This window comes from Piliocolobus tephrosceles, chromosome 1 (genome assembly GCF_002776525.5).
Source record: "Piliocolobus tephrosceles isolate RC106 chromosome 1, ASM277652v3, whole genome shotgun sequence".
Taxonomy (NCBI): Eukaryota; Metazoa; Chordata; class Mammalia; order Primates; family Cercopithecidae; genus Piliocolobus; species Piliocolobus tephrosceles.
In genome coordinates this window covers 51,481,897-51,495,310 of record NC_045434.1, presented here as the reverse complement: position 1 = coordinate 51,495,310, position 13,414 = coordinate 51,481,897, and positions in this window count along the sequence as shown.

The window sequence follows — 13,414 nt, the reverse complement described above, 5'->3', positions numbered from 1 at the left end:
TCATCCAAAGTTTCCCTGGGAGTTGCAAACTTTCAATAGACTCCACAATTCCAAAAATAGTTACATAAAATAGATTATTCCAATGTAGTTGTTGTCTAGGTGGGGATACCTGGTGTTTCCTACTTCACTATCTTCCTCCACGTAATCTTATATATAGGAAATCCTAAGATTACATATACACACAAAAGAAAAACAACCTGTTAATAGAAATAAATACATTAAAAAAATAGCAGGATGCAAATCATTCAAAATTCAGTTTCCTCTCTATACTATAACAATGAATAATCTGAAAAAGAAATTAAGAATTCATTTTACAACAGCATCAAATTTAATACAATATTTATAAATTAACTTAATTGAGGGAAGAGGATAGCAAGTTCAAGACCAGCCTGGGAAACATAGAGAGACCCCATCTCTCAAAATTAATTAAAATAAAAAACTTAACTGGTCATGGTTGTATGTGTCTGTAGTTCTAGCTACTTCAAATACTTAGGTGGGAGAATTCCTTGAGCTTAGGAGGTACAAATCACAGTGAGTTATGATCATGTCACTGCACTGCACTCTAGCCTAGGCAGGAGAGAGAGAGAGACCCTGCCTCTTAAAAAATAAATTGATTAATTAAAAAATAAATTGATTAATTAATTAAAATAAAATGAAATAAAAATTTAGAAATAAGCCTTGGTATTTATAGTCAAATTATTTTTGACAAAGTTGCCAAGACTTTGGCAGTCTTTTGATTTGCATTTTCCTAATGACTAATGATACTGAGTACATTTTATGTAGTTATTAATCATCTATCTATCTTACTTAGATAAATATAAAGCTGATATGACCATATCTTTTATATAACTCTTGGACTGAGGATTGTTTTACATATAAAAATGTTTGCAGAAGTTGCAAAAGCAATATATGCAAGAGAGGTTGTAGGTGGTCAAAAATATTCATTATGTGACACTTTACAATGAAATTTGCTGGCCCATGAATGAGAAAAGCAAGAGTAACAGCAAAAGCAGACAATAATAAACATATTTATGTTTAATATGTTTAATACATTAGTGGGATATCTTCAAACTAAAAAGTCTACACACTTAATACAAAAACCTGTGCCTGATTATCCTAACAACCAAATCAAATTACCACATGGTGCACCTTAACACCAAAATGTCTAATTACTTTATACAAAGGTCTATGGTTACTTATCCAATCCAACAACATAGGTCTAAAGCCCCTATACAAAACCTATTTTGTTAGAAATACTAACAAAATGCTAACCAACCTAAATTGATCAAGATCTAAATAAAATTTCTAAGGCTTAGAGTTGAATCCAAATCACATGATTGCAAAGCAGAAGCAAAAGTGGAATTTAGGCTCATGACATTTAATGAGTATACCTGTTGGTGGTAAAGAAACTTTCCCTCCCCAGGTTGCTGCTAGCCAAAGATCTTTCATATAATTTATGAAGAATATAATTTATTTTAAAATGGACTGGACAAGCTATAGAGATTTTTACATGTCTGGTGGGGCCCTTTTTTGTTTGTGTTTTGTATTTTTACTTTTGGCTAAATTAAAGGCTGTGAGATTCATAATGTGATGATGCTTAAAATCAAACTTCCACAATGGCTCATAAGGTCAATTCCTTTCTTGATAGTTTTCAACTGATCTAAGTGGCTAGAAAGTCTTGGCTTGATTGCATGACTAAAAGGACATAAAAAGTGTGTTATGAGATTCTGCGTTGGTCTCCTCCAAAACCTAAAATTCTAAGTATAAATCCTGAGGGATTAATTTAGAAATAGAGGGCCGACCATGTGTTAATAAATACCCTGGGAAGCTTATCAGGAGAAGTTTTAAGGACCCTCAATGCTTTCCTGCATGCCTATGTTTCAGCACCACATTCTTTGCCTTTAAGTAAAAGCCCGTATGTTTTGTGGAGTCTGATATGTCCTTCCGAATATCCAAATGTAGGAATATTTATATAATTTCAGTTCTATTTCCAGTATTTTCAAAAAATGATGAGACCACAGTTCAGTATCTAAAATGAGAAAATAAAGCTGAATTTATAACTTACTCTAGTAAGTCACATCCTTACTATGTAGAGTTAGATACATGCAGCTCAATCACAGTATTCCACTCAGAGAAGACTGCTGATTTTAATAGGTTTTTGGTAAGCATGAAGATCAGGGAATGGTAAACTTTTGTAAGTAAAAGTGGGTAGACATCATTTACAGAAGTATAGATGAATGGCATTAAAAGGTGTGTTTATTGGAGGGAATTCTCCACTGGTTGGCTTTCGGAAGTGGGAAGATGCCATTGATTGGTGTGCACTGAGGTGATTTACCTTTGAAGAAATGAAGGGGTTTAATATCCATCTTGTCTGCTGTTCTGTGTCTCTCATCTCTCTCTCTCTCTCTCTCTCTCTGGCTTTTTCTCTCTCTCTCTTTCTCTCCCTCTCCCTCTCCCTCCTTCCCACTTCCCCAACTCTCAAATATAGTTTGGAAGTTTGTCCTCTGCAAATCTCATGCTGAAATGTAACCCCCAGTGTTGGAGGTTGGGTCTCGTAGGAGTCGTTTGGTTCGTGAAGGCAGATTCTTTATGAATGGCTTACTGCTGTCTTCACAGTAGTGAGTGAGTTCGCACCAGATCTGGCTGGTTAAAGTGTGTGGCACCTCCTTCTCTTCTATTCCGACTTTCACATGCTGGCTTCCTTTTTGCCTTCTGCTATGTTTGTAACTTCCTTAGTCCCTCACCAGAAGAAGATGCCAGCACTACATTTCCTGTACACCATGAGGAACCATGAGCCAATTAAGCTTCCTTTCTCTATGAAATACCCAACTTCAGGCATTCCTTTATAGTAATGCAAATGGCCTAATGCTCTCTCTCGATCTGTGTGTGTGTGTGTGTGTGTGTGTATTGCCAAGGTACTCTTCACTGGTCAGTCATTACAAAAGGGAAAAATGATCTAGGGCAAATATGCTAATCCTGTTGTTTATATAGTTTTCATGCTAATCCTGTTTACATAGATTTCATGTTTGTGCAACACTAGAACGATACATGTATGGCTGTAAAAATATTCTGTAATTTATTTTCAATTCATTTGTATGTCACATATCTTTTCTAGTTACTGTCTTTTTACTGTTTCAGGAAATATTAACACTAGTACCAATTTATAACCATAGTAATTTAAATTGTCATTATAAAGAATATAAAGATATGAAAAATATAAAAGATATTGATAAGAAATAACATGGCTTACATCAATAAAATTAAATAAAAAACAGCATTAGGAAACCAGAGACCTACTTCTTAACTGCCACTATCAGGTTCAGGTAACATCTTGAGACTTTTCCATGTTTATATATTGACATTAGGATTACACAATTTTTCAGTTCCATATATACTTTTATATGGTTTAATCTTAAAATTATTAAGGTGAAGAAACAGTCAGAATCTGGACCAAAAATGTGCCTATGATTATAAACATAAAGGGTTAGTACTACAAATTATAAGGAAGGAAGGGAGGGGAAATAAAGAAAGAGGAAAGAAGACAAAATGAAACAAAGGTGATTTATTATTTATTTGCCCAGATGATACAGAAAAAAAAAAAGAAAAGGAAATACATAAAAGGGAGCTATGATGGATTATTCAAAGATTATCTCCTTTTATGTTATTAAAAATATCTCCAACCAGCCAACTCTCTAGACTTAGCTGCTTAAAGTAAGCCCCAGAATCAACTCAGTGCTGAATTTAATACATTGATCAAATCTGCCACATAGAAAAAATAAGAACAACCTCATCTAACTTATACTGCTTGCTATGTTAAAATATGATCATATTGATCATAAAGGAATAATTTTTATTTCATTTCACAGTAAATGTTATATGGGAAATAATCCTCAACAATCCTGTAACAAAGGACTTTCTTCGCTTCTACATACTTCCCCTAATATGCTCCTTGAAGTATTGTGTTGGGATTTTCATTTAAAGAAAATGTGTCTTTGAATTTTGAACAGACTATTACAATAACTATAAACTTAACAGAGCAAATGAGTTTTGAAAATGTTCATATTCTGTTTATTGTATGCCATCACTCTAAAATGTTCATTAAGTGGGTTAAAATTAAAGTGAAAATGTTCATCCAGTAAACTGATACACTCTAGAAACTGATGTGTGTGTGTGTGAGTGTGTGTGTGTGTGTGTATGCAGTCTATATTGTAGCCACTGGGACAATTAGATTAAAAAGATTTTGAGGTATAAAAAGTATTAATTTTCCCTCCTTAGAACTGCAGTTGAATATCTTTTAAAAACCTTTTTGAGAGCCAAAAGAAATTGAAGATAAAACTATAAATGAACAAGAAATTAAACCTGCATATTTAATATTGCTTCAAGATAACATAACCATAAAAAATGTTATTTAGGCATTAGTTTTGGAAGGAATCAAAAAGTTGGTTTTTTTTAATAATAAACTTTTTCATCTGATAGTAATAAAATGATCAGTAGAGTTAAAATATGATGACATAGTTGATATCTGAAGATAAATTGATGTCTCATAGTCTGCCATACTTATGTACGGGGCAACACAGGAACTCAAATACTCTATCATAACAAAGTCACAAAAACAATTGCTTAAAATAAAACAAAACAATCAAAATTGCAGAATAAAATAGGAAGTGGGCTGGTCTGGTGCTCAGACACATACACCGCCCCCATGCACACACAAGTTATATTTTTTAATTATTATTTTTCTTGACATACTGTAATTGTACATTTTTATGAAGTCTAATTTGATGTTTCAGTACGTATCTACATTGGACAATTATAAAATTAGTTATATAATGTATCCATCACCTCACACATTTATCATTTATTTGTGGTAAAAACATTCAAAAGTCTTTTTTTTCTAGTTATTTTGTAATATACAATACCTTGCTAATAATCATCTGTCACCCTACTATTCAGTAGAACACAATAACTTATCCCTCCTTAGTCACTTTTTACCTTTTGACCAATGTTTTTCCAACCCTCTCTTCTCCTCTTTGCTTCCAGTTTCAGGTAACCATCGTTCTACTCTTTGTTTCTACAATATCAACTCTTTTATTTCTACTTTTATTGAGGTTCAACATAGGAGCAAAATTATGCAGTATTTATTTTTCTGTGACTGTCTTACTTCACTTAACATACGTCTTGCAGGTCTTTAATGCTGTTTCAAATTGTAGGATTTCATTATTATTTATGCCTCAGTCATATTTCATTGTGTATTGTGATGGTTAATACTGAGTGTCAACTTAATTGGATTGAGTCATGTGAAGTATTCATCCTGGGTGTGTCTGTGAGGGTGTTGCCAAAGGAGATTAACATTTGAGCCAGAGGACTGGGAAAGGCAGACTCACCTTTAATCTGGGTGGGCACCATCTAATTAGCTGCCAGCATGACCAAAATATGAAGCAGTCAGAACAACGTAAAACGTCTACATTGGCTTAACCTCCCAGCCTATATATTTCTTCCATGCTGGATGCTTCCTGCCCTTGAACAATGGACCCCAACTTCTTCAGCATTGGGACTTGAACTGGCTTCCCTGCTCCTCACCTTGCAGATGACCTATTATCAGACTTTGGGATCATGTGAGAAAATACTATTTAATAAACTCCCCTTTATATACATATATATATATATGTATATATAACCTATTAGTTCGATCCCTCTAAAGAATCCTAATACAGATTTTTTTTTTTTTTTTTTTTTTTTAACTAGGAGTTGTTTTGGAGGAGCATAATATTAAGGATGAAGGTTATTCATTGGTTTTGGGGTTTCTGGAGTTGGCTGCTTAATGTGAATAGATTCAAAATGCTAAGGATTCTACGTCTAATAGTATGGAGAACACTGATAGTCCTTTGTGTGACTGTTTAAAGAGTTATGCAAAATAAATGCATTTGACAATTTTGATTCACTGCCTATGAAAGGCAAGGAGTTTAGTGAGTTTATACATAATACCTTTGACTATATATGGAGAACCAAGGAACATAATGAAGTTGTTTGGTTGCTCCTAAGTTCACTGGACAAAGTGATGAAAGAAAGTGATGAACTCAGGGATTCTAACTCACAGCTTCAGAAGCCGATATTGAGCCTTAAATCTGCTAAGATTGTCCTGAGTGAGAGTCTTAACTCCTATAAAGAAAGAGCTGAAAATGTGGAAAAACAGACATGAGTACTTATCATGAGAATGGCTGACCTGCAATAAAAGGTGCATGCACAGCCTCATCAGGTGTCTACTGTTAAAATGAGGACATTGACTGGAAAAGAATGGGACCCTGAAACTTGGAATGGGGATGTGTAGAAGGATCCTGATGAAGCTGGGGACACTGAGCTTGTAAACTCTGAGGAATTTTTTTTTTTTTTTTGCCAGAAGCAACAGCTTCCCCATCCCCAGTAGTGGCAACTTCCCCTGCCTGACCCATGTTGCCATCAGCCTTTCTACCTTTGCCTGAGGAGGTAAATCCTGTGCTGCCTGAGGCAACAGTGATAGCCTCCCCTGAGGCAGCTCCCAGGTAAGATAATGCTGATTCTCCCCAGGAGCCACCCGAAAGACCCCTGATTGCTTCTAGACCTATAACTACACTAAAGTCCCAATGGGCCCCTAGAGGTGAGGTTCAGAATGTGACCCATGAGGAGGTACACTACACTTAAAAATAACTGCTTGATTTTTCTAATTTATATAAGCAGAAATCTGGAGAATAGGCATGGGAATGGATATTAAGAGTATAGGATAATGGTTCAAGGAACGTAGATTTGGATCAGGTTGAATTTATTCATTTGGGGCCACTAAGTAGGGATTCTCATTTAATATTGCAGCTCAAGAAGTTAAAAAAGGTTCTAATAGTTTATTTGCTTAGTTAGCTGAAATGTTGATTAAAAGATGGTCTGCTGTGAGCAAGCTGGAAATGCCTGATCTCGCTTGGTTTAATGTAGAGAAGGGATCCAAAGGCTTAGGAAGATTGGGATGGTGGAGAGGATTAGTCACTTTAGACCTATTCATCCCATCTGGGACGATCCAGAGTATATACCCTTGACCAATGCTTTACAAAATAGATTTGTGAGGGCAGTAACTCCTTCTCTGAAGAACCCTATAATCATTCTTCTCTGTATGTCAGATTTAACAGTGGCAACTGCAGTCACTCAACTACAAAATTTGAATATAATGGGAATAATTGGATCCCTAAGTTGCAGGGGCCAAGTGGTGAAACTCAACCATCAACAGCAAGGTGGATGTAGCTACTGAAATGGACAGCAGAGGCAAAGTAGCATTCAGAATAGTCTGACTTATGTAGAGCTCTGGAATTGGCTAATTAATCATGGTGTATCTGGAAGCATAATTGATAGGAAACCTACTGCATTTCTACTTAATTTATATAAGCAGGAAACTTCCAAGTTGAATGGACAAAAGACTAATTTGAATTAGAAAAGAGAGAATCACGGTCCCTCAATCAATTTCCAGATTTGAGCCAGTTTACAGGCCCAGAGACACTTGAATGAAGGGAAGGCCAGGTCCTGTTGAGGAAGGATCTCACTACTATACTGACAATTTACGCTGTTAATCTTCCTCCCATCCCTCCGCAAGGAGACATCTGGCCTTTTACCGGGGTAACTGTGCATTGGGAGAAGGGAAATGATCAGACAATTGGGGAACTACTGGACACTGGCCCTGAGTTGACATTGATTCCAGGGGCCCCAAATTGTCATTGTGGTCCTCCAGTTAAAGTAGGGGCTCATGGAGAATCAGGTAATTAATGGAGTTTTAGCTCAGGTCCGACTTACAGTGGGTCCAATGGGTCCCGAGTCTTAACCTGTAGTGAATTCCCTGATGCCAGAATGCATAATTGACATAGACATACTTATCAGCTGGCAGAACCACCACATTGGCTCTCTGACTGGTAGAGTGAGCAGTGTTATGGTGGGAAAGGCCAGATGGAAGCCATTAGGGGTGCCTCTACCTAGAAAAATAGTACATTGATAACAATACCATATCCCTGGAGAGATTGATGGCACCACTATCAAGGACTCAAAAGACACAGGGGTGGTGATTCCCACCACATCCCCATTCGACTCTCCTATTTGGCCTGTACAAAAGACAGATGGATCTTTGAGAATGATGGTGGATTATCGTAAGCTTAACCTAGTGGTGACTTCAATTGCAGCTGGTGTAGCAGATGGGATTTCATTGCTTGAGCAAATTAACACATCTTCTGGTACCTGGTATGCAGCCATTGACTTGGCAAATGCCTTTTTTCCTCCATTCTTGTTCACAAGGCCCACTAGAAGCAATATACCTTCATCTGGAAAGGCCAGCAATATACCTTTGCCATCCTACTTCAGGAGAATATCAACTCTCCAGCTTTATGTCATAACCTTTTTGGAAGATAACCTGATTGCTTTTCACTCCCATGAGATATCACACTGGTCCATTACATTGATTACATTATGCTGATTGGATCCAGTGAAGGAGAAGTAGCAAACACTTTGGATTCATTGGTGAGACATTTGTGTGCCAGAGGATGGGAAATAAATCCAACTGAAATTCAGGGACCTTCCACCTGAGTAAAATGTCTAGGGGTACTGTGGTAGGGAGCCTGTGGAGTCATTCCTTCTAAGGTGAAGGATAAGTTGCTGCACTTGGCTCCTCCTGCAACCCAGAAAGAAGCACAATGCTTTGTGTGACTCTTTGGATTTTGCAGGCAACACATTCCTACCACTGTCATGGTATTCCACGCAGCATTGCCTCTGACCATGACACTCACTTTACTGATAAAGAAATGTGGCAGTAGGCTCATGCTTGTGGACTTCACTGGTCTTACCATATTCCCCATCATCCTGAAGTAGCTGGACTGATAGAATAGTGGAATGGACTTTTGAAGTCAAAATTACAATGCTAACTAGGTGATAAGAATTTGCCTGGCAGGTGGTAAGTTCTTCAGAAGGCCGCATATGCTCTAAATCAGTGTCTAATATATGGTATTGTTTCTCCCATAGCCAGGACTCACAGGTCTAGGAATCAAGGGGTGGAAGTTGAAGTGGCACCACTCAGCATCACCCCTAGTGATCCACTAGCAAAGTTTTTGCTTCCTGTTCCCACAACATTACATTCTGCTGGCCTAGAGATCTTAGTTCCAGAGGGAGGAATGGTGCCACCAGGAGAGGCAACAATGATTGCATTAAAGTGGAAGTTAAGATTGCCACCTGGACACTTTGGGCTCCTCCTCCCTTTAAGTCCACATGCTAAGAAGAAATTCATATTGTTGTCTGGGGTGATTGATCTGGACTGTCAAGAAGAAATCAGTCTACTACTCCACAACAGAATAAGGAAGAGTAAGCATGGAACACAGGAGATTCATCAGGGCATCGCTTAATATTACCATGCCCTGTAATTAAAGTCAATGGGAAACTACAACAGCGAAATGCAGTCAGGACTATAAATGGCCCAGACACTTCAGGAATGAAGGTTTGAGTCACTCCACCAGGGAAAGAACCACAGTATGTAGCAAAACATACTTGAACTTAGAAGCATACTGAGAAAATAAGACACGAGCATAAATCTAATTATTATAATACTTTAAAATATAGAAAATGATGTGTCACATTGGAATTGGCACAAATAAATGTTAATTTATCAGAGAGGTTTTGATTTTGATGGGCATGAGGAAGAAGAATCAAATAGACATATTCCAGATTTCCTATAGACACTTTCATGGATTTATTCTTGTTGCCTGCTCTGTTTTCTTGAATTTAAACTTGTAAGACATCAAGTTTAAAATTTCCAATTCTGAATCCTCTCCTCCACTTCCAGTAAGTTGACAAATATTGTTAGTTACTTCTCATGATTCCTTTTCTCCACTGTCTCTATGTTCATCAGTTCAAAAAATAACTATTTAGCCCTAGGGATTATGCTATATGAAAGGGAGATTTGACAGTAAAATATGGTAAACAAGATTGAAGGACTCAGAGTTGCATATACTGTTTTTGCTAGAATTTTTGATCAAGCTCACTGTTTGATCTTATGTTATTTCCTGATTACATGTATAAAACTTCAGGTACCTTTATTAATGTTATATGCATAGTTTCTTCTTCTTTTCTCTCTTCTAATAAAAATTGACAAAATATATTCACTGGCATATTACATGTTGTTTTATATGAGTCTAATATTATTATCAACTATTTTTATCAGTGAGTAATGCCAGACCAGAGAGTATCAATCTATATGATATTCAGTGATCTGTTTAGTGGTGGATTAACCCAGTCACATGATCACTTGAAAAATTTAATGGAAATCTATCATCAGTTAAAGAAAATCTGATGCAGAAAAAGAGATAGATAAAATTCAATCAGTATGGTGGCATTGTTAGTATATGCAGCAGTTTCGAACCTTAGGACTTATAATTGATCTTTTTTTATTTCCAACTTTTAAATACGGAGGACATGTGAAGGACGTACAGCTTTGTTACATAGGTAAACATGTACCATGGTGGTTTGCTGCACAGATCATCTCATCAACCAGGTATTAAGTACAGCGTCCATTAGCTATTTTTCCCGACCCGCTTCCCACTTCCAACTCACATCCTCCAAGAGGACCCAGTGTATATTGTTTCCCTGCATGTGTACATGTGTTCTCATCATTTAGATCTTATTTATAAGTGAGAACATATACTATTTGATTTTTCTGTTTCTGCATTAGTTTTCCAAGGATAATGGTCTCCCGCACCATCCATTCTTTTTTGTGGCTGCATAGTATTCCATGGTGTATATGTACCACATTTATGCAGTCTATCATTGACAAGCATTTAAGTTGATTCCATGTCTTTGCTATCATGAATAATGCTGCAATGAACATATATATGCATATATCTTTATAACAGAACAGTTTATATTCCTTTGAGTATGTACCTATTAATGGGGTTGCCGGGTTGAATGGTATTTCTGCCTCTAGGTCTTTGAGGAATCATCACACTGTCTTCTATAATGTTTGAATTAATTTACATTCTCACCAACAAATTAAACGTGTTCCTTTTTCTCCACAACCTTGCCGACATCTGATTTTTTTTTTTTTGACTTTTTAATAATAACCGTTCTAACTGTCGTGAGATGGTATCTCATTGTGGTTTCGATTGGCATTTCCCTAATGATCAGTTATGCTGAGCTTTTTTTTCATATGTTTGTTGGCCGCATGTATGTCTTCTTTTGAGAAATCTCTGTTCCTACCCTTTGCCAATTTATTAATGGTGTTGTTATTTTTTTTCTTGTAAATTTGTTTAAGTTCCATATAGATAGTGGATATTAGACCTTTGTCACATGGATAGATTGCAAAAATTTCCTCCCAGTCTCTAGCTTATCTGTTTACTCTGTTGATAGTTTCTTTTGCTGTGCAGAAGCTCTTTAGTTTAATTATATCCTATTTATAATTTTTTTGTTCTGTTGCGATTGCTATTGGTGTCTTGTCATGAAATCTTGCCGGTGCCTATGTCCTGAATGGTATGGCCTAGGTTGTTTTCCAGGGTTTTTATACTTTTGGGGTTTACATTTAAGTCTTTAATCCATCTTAAGTTAATTTTTGTATATGGTGTAAATAAGGAGTCCTGTTTCAATTTTCTGCCTAATGGCTAGCCAGTTATCCCAGCACCATTTATTAAATAGGGAATCATTTTCTTATTGCTTGTTTTTGTCATATTTATCAAAGATCAGATGGCTGTAAATGTGCAGTCTCATTTCTAGGTTCTCTATTCTGTTCTATTGGTCTATGTGTCTGTTCTTGAGCCAGTACCATGCTGTTTTGGTTACTGTACCCCTGTAGTATAGTTTGAAGTTGGATAGTGTGATGACTCCAGCTTTGTTTTTCTGGCTTAGATTTCCTTAGCTACTTGGGCTCTTTTTTGGTTCCCCTTTAATTGAGAGGTATTTATTGTAAAAATTAATGAAGAGGTAATGGAAATAGGAATAAGTTTTCATAGATACACAATCATACTTGTACATAAATTATTTTTGGTCAATAAGGTTAATGTTTATTCTGAATACTATTTATGTTCAAGTATGATTGTGTAGCTATGGAAACTTATTTCCCTTACCTTTCAGTGAATCTTTACAATAAATATCTCTTAATTAAGAAATCTTCCTGCACACAAATTGGAATAGACACAGATACTAATTATGAAAATATTATCCTTTATAGAAAATTAAGAAATATAGCATATATACTAAAAGGATATAGGATTAGCAATAATTATTTAGGGAGCATACTGCCTCTGTTTACATTGTAATTGCATCTCTTCCTTGGTCAAGTTGTTTAACTTATATAAGCCTCAGTTTCTACGTCTGTAAAGTCTTACAACACTTATGATAAAGTAGCATATGTGGCATACAGGGTTACGTCTATCATGTAAAATATTATTGCTGTTATTATTATTAATATTATTTTATTATCTGTAATTTATTTCCCAAGAAACAGTCATTTTAATAATTATTTATTTTGGAAAGCAAAAACATAGAGATGTAGAAACAAACATACAATTATAACGTATCAATATATACATTTTTGGAGCAAAAGTTTAAAAATATCAATTTTCACAACTTGTTTTGTAATCATAAAATAGTTTTTTTATTTGTTTCTGAGATTTCATTATACTGATTAATGTGTAAAGAAAAAAATTAAAAATTGAAAGCAGATGAGATAATCTATATATACATATATGCGTGTATTTATTCAGGAAGATGGAAGGAGGGACAAAAAATAATTTTTTTAAGTAAAGTTGGTGGGAGCAGAAAAGAAAAGGGATTCTGTGGAGTGAATGTAATGAATTAAACTTTGAAAATGGTGGTGAAAAGCCATGATAAATTATTGTCTTATGAATCAAACAAGGTAACCTCCTTCAAGAGTCTATAAGAAAGATTACAATCAATTTTTAACATTTCATAGGATTATCAAAATTTTCACTTAAGTTTCTGTGCTTGGGTTTATCATTTATTTTGCTCAGTTTGATATTCTGCTGAAATTAAGTTAGAGCGTTGACTTGGTGAAATAGAATGCTTGCAGATGGAATACTAATTTCAAAAAGTAAAAACATTTTAGAAATGTTTCATCTATTGTGCCAAATAGTGTTCCACAAAGATACACAGGAAAGTCTTTTAGGTAAAAATGAAATTTAGAAAGGAAAGATCTGGAAACATAAACATATAAAAGCTGCAAAATGAAATTGCCATGTAAAGAAAAGTATGCTGGGATATAGAGAGATAACTGATGTGTAATAAAATTGTTTTTAAAAAGAATAAAACACAAAGAAAAAATTAATTATAGAAACCATATTAGTCAATGTTAGATAAATAGAAACTAGATTTAAAAAAAAAATCATTTGGAGGTCAGAAATCACAAAATTAAAACTCA